The sequence below is a fragment of the Haplochromis burtoni genome, unplaced genomic scaffold (assembly GCF_018398535.1).
Source record: "Haplochromis burtoni strain Fernald_Lab_line unplaced genomic scaffold, NCSU_Asbu1 Contig_11, whole genome shotgun sequence".
Classification (NCBI taxonomy): domain Eukaryota; kingdom Metazoa; phylum Chordata; class Actinopteri; order Cichliformes; family Cichlidae; genus Haplochromis; species Haplochromis burtoni.
In genome coordinates this window covers 407052-428067 of record NW_024582372.1, presented here as the reverse complement: position 1 = coordinate 428067, position 21016 = coordinate 407052, and the positions used below count along the sequence as shown (strand labels likewise).

At 40.1% G+C, this 21016-nt stretch overlaps 1 protein-coding gene and 1 long non-coding RNA gene across 5 annotated transcripts in view; both read right to left on the bottom strand.

Moving 5' to 3' along the window:
- LOC121812192 overlaps positions 1 to 2826 on the bottom strand; it is a 4994-nt gene extending 2168 nt beyond the window's left edge. Inside the window, exon 1 of the long non-coding RNA XR_006052915.1 lies at positions 684 to 2826. This is a non-coding gene — a long non-coding RNA (uncharacterized LOC121812192). The remainder of the gene's footprint in view (positions 1 to 683) is intronic.
- furina (furin (paired basic amino acid cleaving enzyme) a) overlaps positions 1 to 21016 on the bottom strand; it is an 80406-nt gene that overhangs the window by 46703 nt on the left and 12687 nt on the right. The window lies entirely within an intron of this gene.

Genomic DNA, 21016 nt, shown 5'->3' with positions numbered 1-21016 from the left:
CACACACACACACACACACACACCTCTGTGCTCATTTCAAATATAATGTCAGTAATAACCTGTTGAATTTCTTCCCACCTTACCCTCTTCCTTGCTCACACACACAGACTCTCTCAAACACTCACTGAAGATGGTGCAAAAGGTGATTGCCAGTGGGACAGGGGCTAATAAGATTTAATTCTGCAGTCTAATTCTATCTCCCCTTTTAACTCACGGAGCAAAGATAGAGCACTCCTGCAAGACAGTAATACCAAACAGGCTCTCCCCCCACCACCACTGATGGACCGCTGGGGCCATGTGAGGAAGCTGCACTCTCTTAATTTCCATCTAAAACATTTCCATCACTGTCCTCTCCCTCCACAGAGGACTGAGCATTTTAGTCTCTGCACCTACCACACCACCACAGGTAGCTGAGCCCTCTGCACTTCAATTTAAAGGAGTGTCATGAGGGTCTCCCCAAGGTGCACAGCAGCTGCATTTTAAGAGTGACTTTGAGGGAAATTGTGAGGTGAAGGCCATTTCTTTAATGAAAACTGCCTTAAGTTAGAACATTTCTTGGCTATTTTTGATGGCCTTAGCACAATATGGAAACTCTATACTTCAAGCAGCTTCTCTCAACTCGCTCCCCGACAAAGAAGGGCTTTGAAGACCACCTCTGTACTCTTAATGAGGAGTTCTGACACCTCAGTATATATATCAATAAAGACATGGGTTGACAACCATTAAAATATTTTCCAGTTTTTCTAAGGTTAGAGGATCATCTCTCTCTAACAGCTAACTTCTGAGGCAAACTCAGTCATTGTGTTCATCAGCTCAGAAAAGAGCTTCAAGAGTTGCTCCTCTCAGGCTTTCTAAGAACAATATTTAACACTGTTCATTAGACTGGGCTCATTTTGACCATTTTCTGAGTGTTCTGTTATCTTTGACTAGTCTGGACTCTATTGCGTGAACAACAAGTAAATTATTCACCCAGAATATCCTTAATCATTATTTGTTTGTTTATTCCAGTACATCCTGCTACACAGTGTTGGCATTAAATACTGCTGCCAAGGCCCGAGGCTGTATGCATTAGTCCATGTGTGAGATCGCCCTGTTATTCCACAACAGTCACTGACTCAGTACTTCTCAATGCGCCATATGGGAAGTCGGGTGAAAGATCGCAAAACAAGACGCAGCACACATTTTGAACAGGGGAAGCCCTTAAAGCCTGTTTGTTACTGCTGCTTCCATGGAGACTGAGATTCAGTTTTGACAATCTGGTATCTTTTAAGGGGGCGAGAAGGGCAAGGGAAGGTGATAAAGTATTTGGTTTGTCAAAATAAGAACAGCCTAGGTGAGTAAGGAAAGGGATTATGCACACTGGAATTCATCCACAAGTAATGCGGTGTTATTTTTAAGTGCAGCAGGGCTTTTCAAAACATCACCCAAACTAGACACAACCGCTGTGCATTTGATATGGCATGCTTTGCAAACATTCATGATTTAAAAAAAGAAATGAATAAAAATGTTGAGCACATATTTCAGGCTGAATAGCCGTCTCATCAGTCATTACTTATCCGTACTGCCATTGTCTTGCTTGAGGAAAGACTACACGCTGGGGCTTTGTGCTTTTATGATGTTACAGTAAAGGTGCTAATTTGGGGAAAAAGTCTTCCTCATCAGTAATGGGCACCTGGTGCCTTATGGGCCACTACACACATGCACTCACATCTTTCATCCCTTTAGCTTAAATTTATTTCAACATCAATTTCACAGATAAACGTGCAGCAATAGGCAAGAAATTGATGGTGCCACAAAGTGTTCCGGCGACTACTCACACATGTGCCAAAACACACACACACACACACACACACACACACAAAAAAAAGTTGTGAAATATTTCTTCAGAAAACTGCTTCCAAGTAACTGAACAGTCTAAATGAGGCACCAGCATAGTGAGGCTCGTCAGCAGCAGTGCATAAATGCATATTACAGGCACACCCACTTTCTAGCTATCTGCAAGAGATAAAAAAAAAATAATAATAAAAAAAAAAAAAATCTTAAGCTCTGCACTGATATCAAAGTTTCCCATAAATGAACTGCATCGCAACTGTGAACGGTACCAGGAAAAAGCCACGGACCATTTCTGAAAGCACTTTTGATATTTATCTGTTGTAAGAAACCAAAGGACATCTTGTAAGTAAAGGATCATTTCCCCGAATATCTCAGTCATCTTTAAAGTAGATAGTACAGGGAAAGCATTTTACACTTAGGTTTTATGTAGCGGATAATGGCTGGCTGGCTCTTCTAAGGAATTTTTGGGATGTCTTTTATATTCAAATACATTCAAAAGAAGATTAATAATCACAGTTCAACGCATCAACTTCTGAGATTTGACTTTGAAAGAAGACTTGTTCCCCCACATCTAGTTAGAATAGTTAAGTATAAGCATAACCTAAGTCACATCCAGTCAACTTTATTGTGCATCTTCCAGTTTGCAAAGAACAAATCTGTCACATCACAGCATACGACACAAACATCCCCATCGATTCAATATCCAAAGGTGAGTTGGATGACATCCATTAAAAGGTTTATAGATCAGAAGGGACATAGAAACAAGAAAAATGTAGATTCCAATTTACTCACTTGTAAACAGATTAGAGCAGGGGTCTCGAACTCCAGTCCTCAAGGGCCGCTGTCCTGAAGCTTTTCCATGTTTCCCTGTTGCAACACGCCTGAATACACTTAGTAGGTCATTAGCAAGACTCTATAGAATGTGACTGCATGCTGAGGTGGTGATTCAGCCACTGGATTCATGTTACAGCAGCTCATGAGTGAATGAACATGGTGCAATAAAAGTACTTTTAGAAGTATATTTTTCCAAACACTTACATTAACTTAAATTTACTTGAATAGGGTTAGGGGTTGCCACTTCAGCATGCAGTCAAGTTCTATACTCTTGCTAATTTTACTCATTTTACTCAGGCGTGTTGCAACAGGAACACATGGAAAAGCTTCAGGACAGCGGCCCTTGAGGACTGGAGTTCGAGACCCCTGGATTAGAGTGTTACCTCCAAAAATGATGTGCAACAAGGACAGGGTTTTAGCATTCTCAGTCACCTCACCATTCCTATCCTTGGGGCATCATTGTGTCAAAACAGGTGACTTTTATACACAAGAAGTCACACTTGGTAATGGGTTGATCCGAAATCTTTTTAATACCCCAAGAATTGTATATTCATCAGTTTTCTTCAACTTCGAGCAAGAGCCTATACCTTGACAGTAGAGGTGGGAATCACCATACATCCCACGATACGATATTATTGCAATTTTTAAAAAATATTTTGCGATATTCAGATTCTGTACATAAAGGTAAACTTTATCAATATTCATTTTATCTAATATCAAAGTCTCGCACTCAGTCTTTCTCTCATTTCAGTCAGTTTTATTGTTGACAAACTGAACGGTTTGTATTACAGTCTAGTCTAACTTAACTGAACGCAACCATCTGGTACAATTATAGCTATTCTGAACTATGCAATTTATGAAAACTATGCAGCCCCTTCAGCAACTGAAGAATTTGAAAGTAAATTAAAACAAAATATAATTTTACATTAAATAAAAAAGTTTTAAACTTAATTAAAATAAAACATGTCTTAAATTAAAAGAAGTAAACTGTCATGTTTATTGCTGCCAAAAAACAAGTTAAACACATTTGGACAGTGAAGGAATGTCAGGATTCTTGCTCAGAAAAAGGAGCTGATCATGTTCCATTCCACAAAAACTTTTTTTGTAACAAAATATCGATTTCTGCTGTCCCTGTATCGATACATTATTAGCAAACAAAATATCACGATACTACACAGTATCGATTTTTTCCCCCACCCCTACTTGACAGGTCACCAGGCCTACCTTCACAGCACCATTCATACTTTCATTCACACCTATGGGCAATTTTAGATTCACCAATTACCCTAACCTGACTAACTGCATGTTTTTGGACTATGGGAGGAAGGCAGAGTACCCAGAGAAATTATGCAAACTCCACACAAAGGCCAGAGAGTGAATGTTAACACAGGACCTTCTTTTTTGAGGGAACAGTGCTAACCACCATGCTGCCCTACACAAAGTTGTATGTACTTCCTAAACCTTACCAAGTTGTCTTTACTGCTACAGCTAATCAGTAAACTTACAGACTGCAGATTTAAAAATCTAGTAACCCGATTAGCCATTATTTTTTCCCCTTTTAGATGCATGAAACAGATTCCCTAACATTTGTTACGTTATTTACTCGTTTACACTCTGGCCAAGTTGGCCTCTGTTGTGGTGCTCTAAACACTCATAACACTGTTGAAAGCCAACACCCTCCACATCTTCTCTTTACTTATTGTGTGGATGCCGTAGTGAGATGAGCATCCGTTCTCAGACTGGGAGGCCCGGGTTCAAATCCCGCTTATGTCAACATTTCTTTCAGTTAACAGACTTTTTTAACTCTTTTCAACACAAATTTCAGCTTTTTCACCACTTTTCAGCACAAATACCAGATTTTTCAGCTGTTTTCAGCAAAAACCTCTTTTCAGCAGAATTTTCACCTCTTTTCTGCCCAAATTCTGCTTATTCACCTCTTCTGCAAAATTTTCAGCCTTTTCACCTCTTATCAGCACAATTCTCAGCAGCTTCTGCTCATTTCAGCAGAATTGTCAGTCTCTCCACCTCTTCTTTGTGAGAATGAGGTTGGTGCAGTGAGATGAGTAGCCGCCTTGAGACCAGAAGGGCCAGGTTCGAATCCTGCTCAGGGCAACATTTTTTTTCAACTTCATACTTATTCAGCTTTTTTTCAGCAGACATCTTTAGCGTTAAGGCATCCACACAGCATTTTCGCAGGAAATGCAAATTTTTCTAGTTTTAATCTACTGTCCATTATAAATGCCAACATGATATATTGCCAAACACCCAATATTGGCTGATAATATCAGTCTGCAGTTAAACTGGTCAAGCTCTAACAACGAGTAGAAGTGAAAGTAAAAATGTGTGGGCACCCAAAGGGATATGAGCCAGGCTTTTCCAGCTGTAAACCCAGGAGATTATGCCGGCAGCATCCCTCCAACCTCATTATGAGGAATTTGCAAGTCTTTAAAATGGGACGTTACCTCCAAGCAGCCGACATAGTTGTAGCCCGAGCATCTGAGCACTGGTCCAGTTTATGGGGAGGAGAAGTCTTGATGCGACACAACAGACAATCCTGCCCATCATTACACAATTTCTTGCTGATCAATAGGTGGCAAGAAGGCAAAAATAAACTTAGCTGGCAGATAAGCTGTTTAATAAAACTTAAAAAAAATAAATAAATAAAATAAAAATAAAAGTTGAACAAAAACTCCACAGGTGACCTTCACGTTTCGGTTAGCAACATAGAAGCCGAGCTGATAAGCGAATAAATCAGAAGACTAAGCGGAGTACTACGCACACGCTGGGTGTAATGAGCAAATGATGATTAGCACGGTAGTCTTATTTACGATAAGCCCGAGTGAAAATACTGTCAACAGCAATAAAGTAGAAGTGAAATCAGTTCCAAGCAGATTGTCAGAGAAACTGGGCCACCATGGCCGATGATTAACCATCATCATCATCGTAGGAAAGCACATCAACATAGAAATCACAGCTGTGCCCTGCTGCAGTCGCCACTGTTGCCATACATGCTGCACCTCTTTGTTCCTCAAATATGAAACTGATGTGTTCATTTATGTGGGTGAATGTCAATCAACAAAATTATTCATAATTTCCTTACCCTAGGCAGTATGAACAAATACACTCTTCCAACCAAATAATTCAGCAGTCGAGGGAAGATATGTTGAATGCACTTACAAAACAGAATTATTCATAGTAGACAGCACCATGGAGCAAAACAACTCGTGTCCACATTATGAGAATGAAAAGCAGTCACTGCCTTGTCAAGAATCATTAAACTCATATGACATGGCTGCCTTTATTTCAGCTCCCTGTCAAACAAAGATGCACTTGGTGTGGCTTAAAACTAATATCAATTACGCACTCGTTCCATAGAGTGGAGAGTGTACAGACATTAAGCCTGTGTACTGCCTTGCATATTGTGTGTAATCCTGGCACAGGAAACATCAAAGTCAAGCCAAACATCAATACAGTTTAAGTAACACAACACTGAGTAGAGAGAACTGTGTGTGCAAGATGAATTACCAAAAGCAATTATAAGAATAATTTACTTGCTCACTTAAATTCACTGTCAGACCATATGGTCTCTCAAAATGTGTGTAAAGTGTCTACCACTGAAAGCTGACATTTTCAAAAGGAACTGTGGCTTTTCAGTGTACCCTTATGATTGGCACATCTTTAGCCAATAACAAACCGACTGACCACAGATGAGCAAATCCTGAGCAATCCTGCCTTCTAACTCTTAGGATTATAAATTCCAAAATAAACTTTATTGTACTCAATAGGACCTGAAACTAGTGACTGAGATCAGAAAGTTGTTAGGAAATTGTTTACAGAGGTCACAGAGGAAACAAGCCAATGGGCCTTTAAAAAGAACACAACTTTAAGGCATTTCCACATTGGCTTCACTTTCCAGCCCCAAAAGCTACTTCCAGCTTTTAAACTGTCAGTGAATCATACTGTTGGAAAAGGTTACCAAAGTATTTCTACAGACTTGGGATGCCTGTCAATCTACAATAAGGCAAAAAAGAGGAAACACTGATGCAGTGTACTCTGGGGCTCTTTTCACATCTTTCAGGAGGTTTTCTTGCAACTGTGGTATTGTCAGTTATGTCAGTGAGTCTTTCCCAACATCAACGCACTCAACTGGCAAGTAAATTCCCGGTAACTTTATCCATCAGTGCCAATGTTCTTTTCTTCAGCAATCACAACTTGGACAAAAAAAAAAAAAAAAAAAAAAAAAAAAAGAACTCACAATAAACGCAATAAGAAAAGTCCACAACGCGTGTGACACAGGTCTAAAGAGCACACTGGTAAATATCCTCAGCGTATTCATTCATGTCAAATCACCCAAAATTTACAATTTTCTTCATTCTCAGGAGGACCTGCAGGACTGTTTCCTCTTAGGAGGATTACTGCACGTCGTCTAACGTGAACAGATGCTGAGCCATGCTCTGTCTGCACCTCCTCCTCAATCTCACTCACAGCAGGTGAGAGTGAAAACAATAGAGCTGCACATAACACAATCGCCGAATACTAGCAGTGACCTTAAGCAGCATCGAGTCGTACTGTGGATACTATTGGCACACTAATCAGATTCGAATCAAAATGCTCACATGTCACCATTAAAGCATTGTACATTTACTGGGCACAGCTAATACAGGGAGTGCAGAATTATTAGGCAAATGAGTATTTTGTCCACATCATCCTCTTCATGCATGTTGTCTTACTCCAAGCTGTATAGGCTCGAAAGCCTACTACCAATTAAGCATATTAGGTGATGTGCATCTCTGTAATGAGAAGGGGTGTGGTCTAATGACATCAACACCCTATATCAGGTGTGCATAATTATTAGGCAACGTCCTTTCCTTTGGCAAAATGGGTCAAAAGAAGGACTTGACAGGCTCAGAAAAGTCAAAAATAGTGAGATATCTTGCAGAGGGATGCAGCAGTCTCAAAATTGCAAAGCTTCTGAAGCGTGATCATCGAACAATCAAGCGTTTCATTCAAAATAGTCAACAGGGTCGCAAGAAGCGTGTGGAAAAACCAAGGCGCAAAATAACTGCCCATGAACTGAGAAAAGTCAAGCGTGCAGCTGCCAAGATGCCACTTGCCACCAGTTTGGCCATATTTCAGAGCTGCAACATCACTGGAGTGCCCAAAAGCACAAGGTGTGCAATACTCAGAGACATGGCCAAGGTAAGAAAGGCTGAAAGACGACCACCACTGAACAAGACACACAAGCTGAAACGTCAAGACTGGGCCAAGAAATATCTCAAGACTGGTTTTTCTAAGGTTTTATGGACTGATGAAATGAGAGTGAGTCTTGATGGGCCAGATGGATGGGCCCGTGGCTGGATTGGTAAAGGGCAGAGAGCTCCAGTCCGACTCAGACGCCAGCAAGGTGGAGGTGGAGTACTGGTTTGGGCTGGTATCATCAAAGATGAGCTTGTGGGGCCTTTTCGGGTTGAGGATGGAGTCAAGCTCAACTCCCAGTCCTACTGCCAGTTTCTGGAAGACACCTTCTTCAAGCAGTGGTACAGGAAGAAGTCTGCATCCTTCAAGAAAAACATGATTTTCATGCAGGACAATGCTCCATCACACGCGTCCAAGTACTCCACAGCGTGGCTGGCAAGAAAGGGTATAAAAGAAGAAAAACTAATGACATGGCCTCCTTGTTCACCTGATCTGAACCCCATTGAGAACCTGTGGTCCATCATCAAATGTGAGATTTACAAGGAGGGAAAACAGTACACCTCTCTGAACAGTGTCTGGGAGGCTGTGGTTGCTGCTGCACGCAATGTTGATGGTGAACAGATCAAAACACTGACAGAATCCATGGATGGCAGGCTTTTGAGTGTCCTTGCAAAGAAAGGTGGCTATATTGGTCGCTGATTTGTTTTTGTTTTGTTTTTGAATGTCAGAAATGTATATTTGTGAATGTGGAGATGTTATATTGGTTTCACTGGTAAAAATAAATAATTGAAATGGGTATATATTTGTTTTTTGTTAAGTTGCCTAATAATTATGCACAGTAATAGTCACCTGCACACACAGATATCCCCCTAAAATAGCTAAAACTAAAAACAAACTAAAACTACTTCCAAAAACATTCAGCTTTGATATTAATGAGTTTTTTGGGTTCATTGAGAACATGGTTGTTGTTCAATAATAAAATTATTCCTCAAAAATACAACTTGCCTAATAATTCTGCACTCCCTGTATAGAATTTGTATAGTTGAGGCCTGATTGAAGTTGTGTATCCAGAGGTTAAAACATAAATCCTACACACAGCAGCACAGTTGACATACACCTACTCAAACATGTAATTACACATCATACGCTGCCTACAGATACTAAACCAAGTCCGGAAGAACTGTATGTTAGAAACACCTGTGTTTGCTTCATGTTGTCAGAGAATGACGGAAAATGAGCACAACATAAAACTGATTGAAAGGGGATCAGTTATGTTACAGTAAATAAAGGGGTGTAAATAGCTACATGGACAACAGCTGTCTCCCATTCAGTAAACAATCAAAATACAAGTTAACCAGATGTAACAAGAAATACTCTGGTTCAAAAACGTAAATCAATGGATGCAACGTCTGTGGGGAATTAAATTAAAGAACAATGTGTACAGTACGGAGGCAGGGCTGCTGGTAAAGTCCCTCCACACTGATGGTTGACCCACACACGCGCGCGCTTGGGGCAACTAAAAAGTTTGCCCAAAGAAAGTACTAAAACAATGTAAATTAGATGCCGTGACACATAGGATCAGATGATTTATAACAGTGTGACTCAATTCATGAAGTATGGAAATTTCACAATTTCCAGCATAGCTCAAGCCATTAAAAAAAAATTTTAAAAATTAAAAAAAAAAAAAAAAATTGAAGTGTCAGTAAGCTGACTTCCCAGAGTATTAGAAATAGCTTACCAGTTTAACCCATTACTTAATGCGAAAACTTTTTATAGACCATTTTTCCTCAGGTTTTGCACTGTGGTGGCATTTCGGGTCACATATTTCTATGGAAAGGAAAATTCCTTTCTCTTGAATAGCTCTGAGCACACAGACTGTTCAGCTGCCACAACTGCTGGATTAAGACTTCTGGCTGGCCAAACCACACTGCTGCATGGAGGCAAGGACAATGGCAGGAAAGCTGGCCACAACCATTTCCTCCAGACTAACAGACCCAGCATGGTCATTCTGTTATTTAAGAGATTCCCTTCCTCCTTCGACTTTTAATCCACATCATCTGGTTCATTTCCCCACAGTACAAGACTGCTCCGCTTAAAAGTGTAAGATCAATTAACATTGAGACAAAGATTCAATTTATCCAACTTTAAAAAAAAACAAAACACAACTTTAAATTGCCTTAGATTATGTACTTTAATTACAATTCAACTGAAACTAAATTTTTAAAAGAAATAAAAACTGAACATGGGATCAAGAATTTGAATCAGATGACACCAGTGGGTGTTTCTGCCCATTAAGTCCATTTCACAAGAACAAGTCAGAGCTTTGCTGTGCAAAACACTGAGTCAGTTTGGGTTTTGAAACAGGGATGAGTGCACCACTACAAAGATGAGGGCTGCACTGGGTTTATAAGACAAGGCAAAGGGTTTAATAAAATTATATAAATAAAAAGTGCCCAGCCCTATCCTAGCATCTAAGAAGATTAATAATATACCATATATACACATATATACACACACATATATATATATATACATATACATATATACACACATACATATACACACATACATATACACACATACATATACACACATACATATACACACATACATATACACACATACATATACACACATACATATACACATACATACATACACACATACATACATACATATATATATATATATATATATATGATTTCTGAGGATAAATGTCTTGTTAAAAGGAAATATGTCCGTGGTAAACAGAAAACCACCATGAGGCACACATTTATAACTCCCTGAAGTTTTCCCTTCACTGACTAATATGTGACTAAGCAAAAACAGAAGGCATGTCTCCTGAAACCCTAAAAAGTTGCACCAGTATCTGAGTTACTGTGAGCTGGGACAACAAGAAAGAAAGTGGAACAGAACTAAAATAGACAAACGAGCTGACCTGGTGCCAAAAAAAGGATAATAAAAGGCTTCAGGCTGTGTTGCGTGCATTTGTTGAGGGGGGTTATGATACAGCTAGTATTATAGGTCTGGAAAGCAGTGGGAGGCTGACAGTTTTCTGTGGACTAAACACTGAGCCTACTTGCTGGGAAAGCTGCCTCAGAGTCAGCACAGAACTCTGCTATTTCCCATGCACCATAATTGCTGGTCTCTTGGTTTACTTTGTGCATTGGAAGATTGAGAAATGGCAGCACTAGACTCTGAGGGAAACCTGTGAACTGTAGTATCTCCACTGGCCCACAGCAGCATGCGACTGAGCAGGCTGACGGGAACAAGTACTGTAGTCTGGACAACTGCCCTGAGAAGGAGAGCAAGCTACTGAGCCCCACCAACTATCAAAGCTATCAGAGTACCCAGTCCAAAACACTGTATTGTTCCCTGAGCTGAAGCTTTTCAGAAACAGATCCAAACAGATGGACACTTGTCACAAAACACCGTCATCACAGTTTCCTTTGCTACTCGTTTCCTTTGTATTGCACCAAATGCTGCTGGAATCTAACATTTTTAGGTTGTGAGAGCCCAATTCAGCTCTGAGCCTTTTTTAGCTATAATGTCTAGAGCTCTTTTACATGTATTGGTTGTGCATCTAGGGCTGTTGTGCAGTTATATTAGTTAAGGGAGACATGCTTGTATTGTAGCAGTCACAATTTCCAAATCATAGAAATGTAATGCGACATGCATCTTTAAAAAGGGATCAGCTATGATTTAGTCGACGCACAGCCTAAGGTGCACTGGGATTAAGTGGGGTTTGAAGTTCTGTGATGCTGTGATTACGTGTTGCCAACTTTACTCAAATTTCTGTCTTGCTACAGTACTCTTCCAACAGAAGTGTTCAGATTTCCTGATATAATACACAGAAACCGAAAGGATTTTAGCATTTGAATGCCAGTTTATCTAATATGTAACTGTGCGCATGTGTCTAAAGTTGCCAAAATTAGACAATCGGTCTGAATAACATATTTTTTAAGCTTATACTCGAACAGGTATTTTAATAACTGGCTGGTTAGACTGGCCCTCTAAGCTCACAGCGCAGCTCCTGAACCGTGCAAGAACTACATTCCCAGGATGCAGTCCAACATGATGGAGGTGGAGTTCATCTCCCTGTGGAGATAATCACTAAATAGTATCAGCAATGACTGGTTAACTGGTCAGCAACACAGGAATGGCCAGAGCTGGCTGGTTTGCAGCAACATAACTTTAAAAACTATTAAAACAGAGAGTGTAATTCTGCTGGCCAGATGAAAAAATAAAATAAGATCACAAAAATGCTAGAATTATTTGCCAAATATACTTGAGAGGATGTTAACATAACTGGGAAGCCAGCCCAAGTCTATCTGTGGGAATCACTATGTAAGGAATTATGGATCAAAATGATAATCACTGTTTGCAGCCCTTGAGAATATCGGTGGGGGGGGGGGAATCTTGTTATTGTAGTTTTGAGTTGAACCAGATCGTCCCGTCTTAATGTAAATGGAAAAATAGATTACAGCTTGGACCTCGTTCATAACCATTAAAAAGGACACAGCCTTCCCCCTCAGCTGCCAACATCCAGATATGTACATAAAAGTATTATTCTCCATCCAACAAACCAGTGGCAGCAAACTCCCACCGCCAAAGACCAGCCATAAAAAGAATCCAATTTAGCCAGCATGTCTTCAGTCAGCAAAATCATCATCCACAATAAAGAAGACGAGCGCCCTATCAATAGCGAGCATCCTGGGATTCAATTTCACAAACATCTGACGAGGTGGTGGGAGAGGGAGGGGGAGCTGCAACCCACTGATGCATAGCTTACATCAGCAATAAAATATTCATGAACACTTGAGCGTACACACCAACAACTGATACAGCACATTGATATGATGATTCCTCTTCCTTTGCAACATGGATAGATGACCTAGAAAGAAACCCTGTGTTTTAAGGTCTGTGTCACTCGACTGCAGAGCTCAAACTAGCCAGCTGAGAGGACTTCCATGGAAACCAGAGAACAAAGACCCGATGAGCCCGTCACATCAATAAAACAGATGATATAACACGCTGGAAGGACAAACACTTTTTTTCCAAGGGATATCAACACACACAAAAACCCACTACCTCCAGCACATCTAAAAAATATCTCTGCCAAGTTGGCATGATAGCAAAACATTACTGGAAACACTCAAAAACAAATAAGCGCCTACTCAGAGTAAGACATTGCAAGCCAGGAACTCCATGGTGCATGATTGGAAGCTCTGAAAAACTCGGAAAAATAAATTCAAGGTGCAACAAAAGAGACCGAGAGGTGTTTGGTTGTTCGTGCCAAACAGTACTTTGATGAGAATTCTTCCAAGACGGACTCGGCCTGCGAACGAAAGCAATCGTACTGACGTGCTGGTTTCATTCGAGCCGACAAAGAAAGGTAACTGACGGCAAAAACAAGATGTTTCTCGTCAATACAGTAAACAAACAAATTGTACTGGCAGCCACAAAAATGTGCTGTACATCATGTACGTCGCCAAAGACACCATCACATTTTTCAAAATCTGATTTTCATGGTGACCAGTGACACAAAACCAGACTCCTCTCAGAGCAGAAACCCAGTTCTCTACCTCTGGCACTGCTGTAAAGCAACACTACCTGTATCGCTGAAGATGACACCTGATGTGAAATCTAAACCCAGCATCTCTGCTACACTACAATCTAAGACCTCAAAAGTGTCGCATTTTAGCAGGACTCCTGTTTCAAAGGTGTGGGGTTGGAGGGGGGGGGTTCGCACGTAGTCGTTATAATAAAGCTCCACCCAAATGCTGCATTCCTCCCATGCTGCTGCCTCCATTAGGCTATTACAGGCTTTTAAACATTCACTTCATTGTTTTCATTGTAAGGGGCTTATCAGATCTAAGCCTTTAACCTTTTCAAACTGCAACGCAAATGACTGCTCCACCTCCCCGCAGCTTGCGTGCGTATCTCGACAACATGAGGAGAGGTAGGTCAAAGAAGATCGTTGTGCCTTTGTTTAGAGCCCCTGACATGACATCAAAAGCCAAAACCAGCAACTTTCACAAACAGATCAGTTACCGTCTAACACAATGCTAAACAATGTGGCTCACTTTACCTCTCGGCAACGTAACACTTAAACCATCCCCAAACGTCCACTGACATGAGGGAAACCAAGCAGCATCTGCTAATGCTTCATAATGAGAAACAACAGCGGCATAATGCATTCTACTGTTTTAAAACTCCATTAAGTCTCATTTGAACACATTTAGCAAGAATGCTGGTTTTCAGTGTGACACACGTTCACGCCTGGAAGGTGCCCAGTTCGACCAAAGTCTTATCTCGTGGCCACTGGAGCAGATGGGTAAGTACACAGTCTAACGGCCCCTAAAAATTGGCTTCCTTCCTTGAAGTGATGTGTTCATTTCCCCACCCAGTTTTACAGCATCAGCGATAACATTTATGACCACACATTCAAAGCTTGTTTAACTTTACATTTTCTGTAGGAACTCTACTTAAACATAAACCAAAGACATTAAAATCACTGATGTCTTACTCTGGGAAAACTGTACATGCTGTACATACACAACATACGTCAGAGGCTTTTTGTGCCTTTGTTCAGGTGTTGACCCAGTGAAAGACAACCATTAATGGGGAGGGTTTGGGAAGTTCCCGTAGCTAAAAGTGAAGGTGATATTGCAGTTATCCACTGACCACCAAGACCGTAGAGTTTATCCTTACATTTTCTTTGTTTTAAACAATGCGTTTAAGTATTGATCATTCGTTTTATTTATTATTTTTATTTTTTTAAGTTACGGTAACAGAATTATTACCTCACTCATGAAATAAAACTACCATCCAACTACCTTCTTAATGGATGCAATGAACGACCATTTCAGTCAATATGCATGTTATTTCCTCAATGTATAAAATCAAAGTCAAAACTGAAACTCACTTCCCAAAATTCAGTGTAGCTCCCTTAAATGATTTCTGCAACAACCCACACACTGCACATAGTTTATGACACTTTGATGAGTACAGTGCACCACCTGTGATGTTTTATACATTAATAGGCATCAAAATGTGTCATGCATTTAAGTCAAAGCACTAGCTGAACATTTTGTAGGCATTCCCCACTGTCATCATCATCGTCATCATACAAAACCAAGAGTACTCTCAATTTCAATTCTGGCATTCCTAAAATACCTCTTCTCTCAGTATGTGTACGTGTAAGCATGCTTATATTTAAAAGCTTCAGAGGTGCCTGTCCACGTGTTTTCATGTCCCCTCAGCACATCTGGCTCTAGTTACAGCCCCTGTGACCTGTGTGTGGTTCTGCTCCATCCCAGCCCCCATTGCTCCGCTGTGGGAGAGCAGAGTAATGACTGAGTGCTGCTGGGCCTCTGCTGCTACATTTCCCAGGACCTCTGGTAATATGGGTGGTTCACTTCTTTGCTCAAGACTTTAGATGGCCTCCTGCTGATCAGTTCGTTCCTCCCGCCCCCACCAATCTTTGTCTTTTTTGTCCGACTTCTTTTTTAAAAAAAGAGAACAAGAGTTATGTTGTCAGAATGTGTCTCCACAAATACTGATTTGTCTTTGTTCTCATGATGTTGGCCTTCTCTACGATTACTGCACGTCGCAACACTGAGCTTTTTGACAAGACAGCATTTATTAGTTTGACCTATAGCAGTGTCATTTTGATTAATAACCCAATCTAAAAAGATAAAAAAAAACAGAGGTTCACAGAAACTTATCAGTGACTGAACTATAATGAGAATACCAAACAGAACGGAGCCGATAAATTTCACTGAGCCTTTGAAGTTGTCTCCATACCAGACACTGTTTTCCATCTTTGGGGAAAATAGCCTGCACATACCATTGTGACATTTTGCACAAATATGTGCACCGATTTAAACAGAAAAAACCCAAAACAAACCCATGCCAGATGAAAATGTTGCTTAATAAATGAGTGGTTAAAAAGTCCTTTTGATGTATGGAAGATTTGAGAACACAAGCCTGTCATACTTGGACACAATTATAAGAAGCCCATTGGCTTTTTCCGAGCACATTCTGCAACAACAACTTCATTGCATTAAAAGAACCAACAGGGTCAACCGTGCAACAAATGAACGAAAGGCATTTCTCCAGCAGTCCAACTTGTTTTGCAGCTGTAAAAAAAATGAGTAGGCGTTGTTCTGCTTTGCTCCAACTGTATGAAGCTCGTGCTGATGCATGATATGGGCAGACAGCAGCTTTCTTGGTTATTAATATAATTACTTTGCTAGAAATTCACTGTCATTTACTCATCGGAAAGCATTTCATCTACGAGGATTCCAGCAACAGTTTACCTTTTTGTCATCTTTAACTACACAAAGTTGCTGCCTAGCCATGAATGCATCAACTTAACTGAGCATAAAGGCGAGAAAAAAGACGAGGGAGAAAAGAAAAAAGAAAGAAGGATATGCGCTATCACCATACAGTATGTGTGGCCAAGTCACATCTCAAATTACTTCTGTGACACAGACACACTGCTGCTGGTGTGAGGAGAGACAAGATGAGTACAGAAGGGTTTATTTTTTTCCAGCAAGAATGAACAGACCACTGATCACCTCATTCACATGGAGCAATAAATGACTTCTAGTAAACAAACGTGGCTGTATATCAGCTGTAAGAGTGAAAGTAACATGTTTAAGTCTTTTTCTTTTTTTTTTCCCTTCTTTTTTTTTCTTACAAACATACTTTTTAAATCAGTCTTTCTATGCCTAAATATAAGAGCGGGCTAATAAGATACATTATAAAACTGATGCCTGGCAAAGAGGGTCAACTCAGGCCTGCAGGGCTTGCACAACGCTGGCTGAAACCTGGTCATAGTTTTGAGGTTTTCAAAGAGAACAAAACAAAAAAAACCTTTGATTACAAGTTTAAGGCATGTTCAATTGCTGACAAAATCTGTAGATAAAGCAGGATTAATCAGCTCTAACCTTCAACCCTTGCTGTCATTTTTATGGTAATTTCTATAAAAAATAAAAAATAATAATAATAATAATAATAATAGTGTAATACAAAACTTTCACAATAAGTTTAATTTAATACTTGGCTCATCAATAAAAAGGATTCCAATATCAGTTACAGCGTTTTGTGCTGGTAATGGATTAGGATTTAATTTCAGGTGGCTCTAAAGTCCTTGCTTTCAACACAGAAGTCTCCAGCAGAGCAAACAGGATAAGTCGATCTCTGCAGTTCATTAACTTTCAAAGAAGTGCAGCTGCACTGAGATGAAGTGAGATCTGGGTCTGCTTAGTGAGAGAGAGGCCGAAGCGTGGAATAAAAGGGAGCCTCTCTCATTAACAACAGCACAAGGGCCTGAGACACTACAGAGATACACCACCCGCTGATGAGCAACTGTCCCAAGAAGAGAAACGATACATTCATCTCTAGATTAGAACAAAAATAAATGAATAAAAAAATCTTGCCTTTTAATAGTTATGTGCCAACTAAAGGCCCAAATCCAACAGTTCAGCACTGGTTTGCGCCATTCGTTACTGAACTTCAAAGAAGCAAAGTCTTTAAGGCACATGCTACACGACTGTATAGGGCTGCACACTCCATTGGAGCCATCAGCTCTCATTGGCTAAAGTGGACCAGAGCCACAGTACATAGAGTGGTGTGTTAAAGATTTATGAAGATAGGGCACAAGTAAATCAGCTTACAAAATATGCTTAAGTATACTAAAATATTTAGAAGTACAATCAACACAGCTGGTGTGTTTAAGCCACATTTGACTCAAGGACCCTTAAAGGCCCTCTGGGAACAGTAACATCATGCATGATGATGCACAAACCGTGATCCCAGTATAATAACCGTTGTCCCTCGAAGCTTTTGCTAAACACACACACTGTAGACCAACAGATTCCAAATAATTTTAGGATCTGAAGAAGAAGAAAAAGAAAAAAGCAGAGGCACCGGCGCGTGATTGTACAAATCATGCAGCGGAACTCCTTTCAACACTCAGCAGGTAGTTTCTTCCCCATCATCTGTGGGCCAATCATGACAGCTCAGAAAATTTTCCAGCAAATTTCTTTAACCCCCCCCCAACCACAGTTAATCGCTTCAGATCTCCAGAGTCCAATTCTGCATTCTGTTCCTTCAGTCTTTCTATGCTGATGCTTTTCTCTGATTCAAGGCTATTGTGCAAGAAATAAATAAATTAAAAGACAAACTGGCAGCTTAAGTCAAGAAAATATGACTTCACTGTATGTCCCAGACACTGCATAAATACCATAATACTACACTGAAATTTAATAACAGAAACCATTCAGTGCTGCTGACAACACACTTTACTCAATGATTAAAGCATGAGAAACTACTCATGTCCACGGGGTGTGACAAAGTCTGATTCAGAAAATGAAAAATGAGAAGACGGTGAGCGAGGAAAACAAACACTGATCATAACCCAATCTCACAGAAACCTCCTTCAAATGAAAGGAAACTTTACTTTTAACAAGCTCTGTAGATAAGTTCAATTCAACAGGGCCAGACAGTCCCATGTTTTGTTTTAGTTCAGTTTATGGATTAGTGTAAATATACTTTGTGACATGTTTTATTTAGCCTGCATCAGCAAATTAAAGTAGTTAAACTTTATTTCACTGTGGCAAACCTTTAAAATCTTCCAATACACATAATTTACCACAAAACTCTTTAGACACCTACGCCAAATGTTTTTCCATTAAATATGGCAGGTCTTGGATCATTTTAAAGAAAGAGGGGAGAGTTATATACCTGGCTCACCCACTTAAGCGTAACATTATGTTCTGGGATTTGACATTTTCTGATGTCATTTTTACCCATTTAAAACTCAATGACTGATTGGTAAGTGTTTGCTCGCTGTTGCTAGGTGAAATCAGTCACAGACAGGGTGCTACCACTGGTCACTGGCAGACTGATTCGGTCGTCTGTAGTTTGAATGGAATATCACCTTCAAAGTAAGAGCTCCAGTTTGCCTCATACTTTTCACAATAACGAGGAGGTTTTTGGTGCCACGCAATATAACTCTTTGCAATCAATTTCAGCTGTCGACTCCCACCAACCTTCAGCAAAAACTTGGAGTATGCACATGTTTCCCCAGTAACCAGCAGTTGCCAGGGTGTCGCCAACTGGTCTCTAGGCTTGTGGGTCTGTGGGCTTAGATGCACAATAAATGTTGCAACACACCAAGTTAACACTTCTGTGTAAAAGTGATCATGAAAATTCTGTTGGCAATAATGTATTTGATAAGAAAAACAAGAAACTGTCTCACTGCCCCATGAAGAAAAAGTTTTAATTTGCCTGTAAAGGTTTAAGTTAAAAGTAATCTGGGGGAGAGAAGAAAAAAAAAAAAGCTTACAAACTCAGCTTTATCTTTTGAACTAAGAACTGTGGACTAGATTGAAGAGACGTTCAGGGGGCCATAAGTGTGCTGCTGTGTCATGAGTTACTGAGACACAGGAGACTCATCACATGCACTTCATCAGAACTGGAGATCATTTCCATCTTTTTTCGCTACTCCTTTAATCATGTGTTGGACAGAATATTAATCTTCATTTTTTTCTTTGGGGGGGGGGGGGGGGGGGGGGGTGGGGGTCCTTACCACGTTCAACAAGCAGACAGCAGAAACAGGCCAAGATGGTGCCAATGGAGTACAGTGACAGCACTATACACAAACAATCCTCTCTTACAAGCAAAGCCCTGGGGTAGACCAGCAGAACAAGCTAGGAGGGCAGTTGGTCTCTAAATAGATCAGCATCAAGAACACAGGCGTTTTTATCCACCAGCAGCAACATAAAACCACTGCTCACAAGAAGGGAAGTGACAGGCTTCTGAGGACTTTGGCTTTGAAGTGAGTGAACGAATAAATGAGCTATTGATTCATTATCCTTTCCTTCCACCTCTGTTTATGAATAATCAAAGGAGGAAAAACTTACCAATACCAAGGAAACATTTTAATTACTTTAAATTATTATCATCATCATTTTTTCATATTAATGAACACTAGTATCCTTCACATTCCAGGAGCAGGAGGAAGCAGAAAAAGGTTCTACTAACACAAGCTCTTTGCAGTAAAAGCAACACTACTGTGTTAACTTCTAAGACTTCCAAGTAAGCACAAGTTAAAAATGATGCCATGCCAACTTCCCCATTCTTTAGTAATTCCAAGACACGGCGTTTCATAAATACCTCACGAGTACAAGCAGCATGATTCTTCAATAAAAGAAAGCGCAAGGTTGACCTGCAACATTTTCAGAAACTATGTTGCTGCATTTTCAATTATGCCTTTGATCTTATTCCATCTGATCCCATTCACTGATCACACTATAATGACTTTTAACATTGTGTCAGTCCTTATCAAATCCCATTTTACCACCAATAGCAATTCCCCTAATCCCATTTGACCATTTATTTAAATACCAGCATAATGGAGGAGCAATTGAAACAGATGTGCCACGAAAATTTAAGGTCCTCTTGAAAAACTGCAACACACGCCTGACGATCTGGGCAAGAAACTGGGTCTTTAAAATTTAAAATAACCATCCGGAGACACAAGTTGGCAGTTAATACCCATTTGCCACAGTGTGAGTCAGCAGTTTCCTAATTTTATTACTTTTACTTAGTTTTAATTATTCTCCTTATTCTTAAATGGCCCTATAATCTTGACGTAATGTCAAAGTGAGAGGCGTAATCTATTTGCAGACCACTTGGTCAGAGCAACCCTTTACTTTTAAAAGAGATAGTCTGGTTAATTTGAGGCACATTTACAGGAATGTCTCTGCCTTTAACAATCAAGGTAGGATGAGAAAAAAGAAAGACTAATAAAGGCAGCCAAGTAAGGGGTAGCACATAGAGGCAGTATAGCTCAGTTGTGACAGTTTGTGCACTTAGTGTGTCAAGAGTTTTACATGATTTGCTGCCATCAGACAACAGCTTGATGGCAGCTTTCAAGTTTCTGCACCGTAAAACAACCAGCTCGAGTCTCACAGTCTCTGGCTTGGTTTGATTGATTTGCAGTAAAAGAAAACAAACTGGACTTAAAGTGAAGTTTACCTTCAACACGACTTAAAGTACTAGCACCAGCAAAGAAAGACTGACGAGCTGCACCAGCAGGGTGGATATTTTTGTCTTAACAAAAACAAGAAAAAAACAA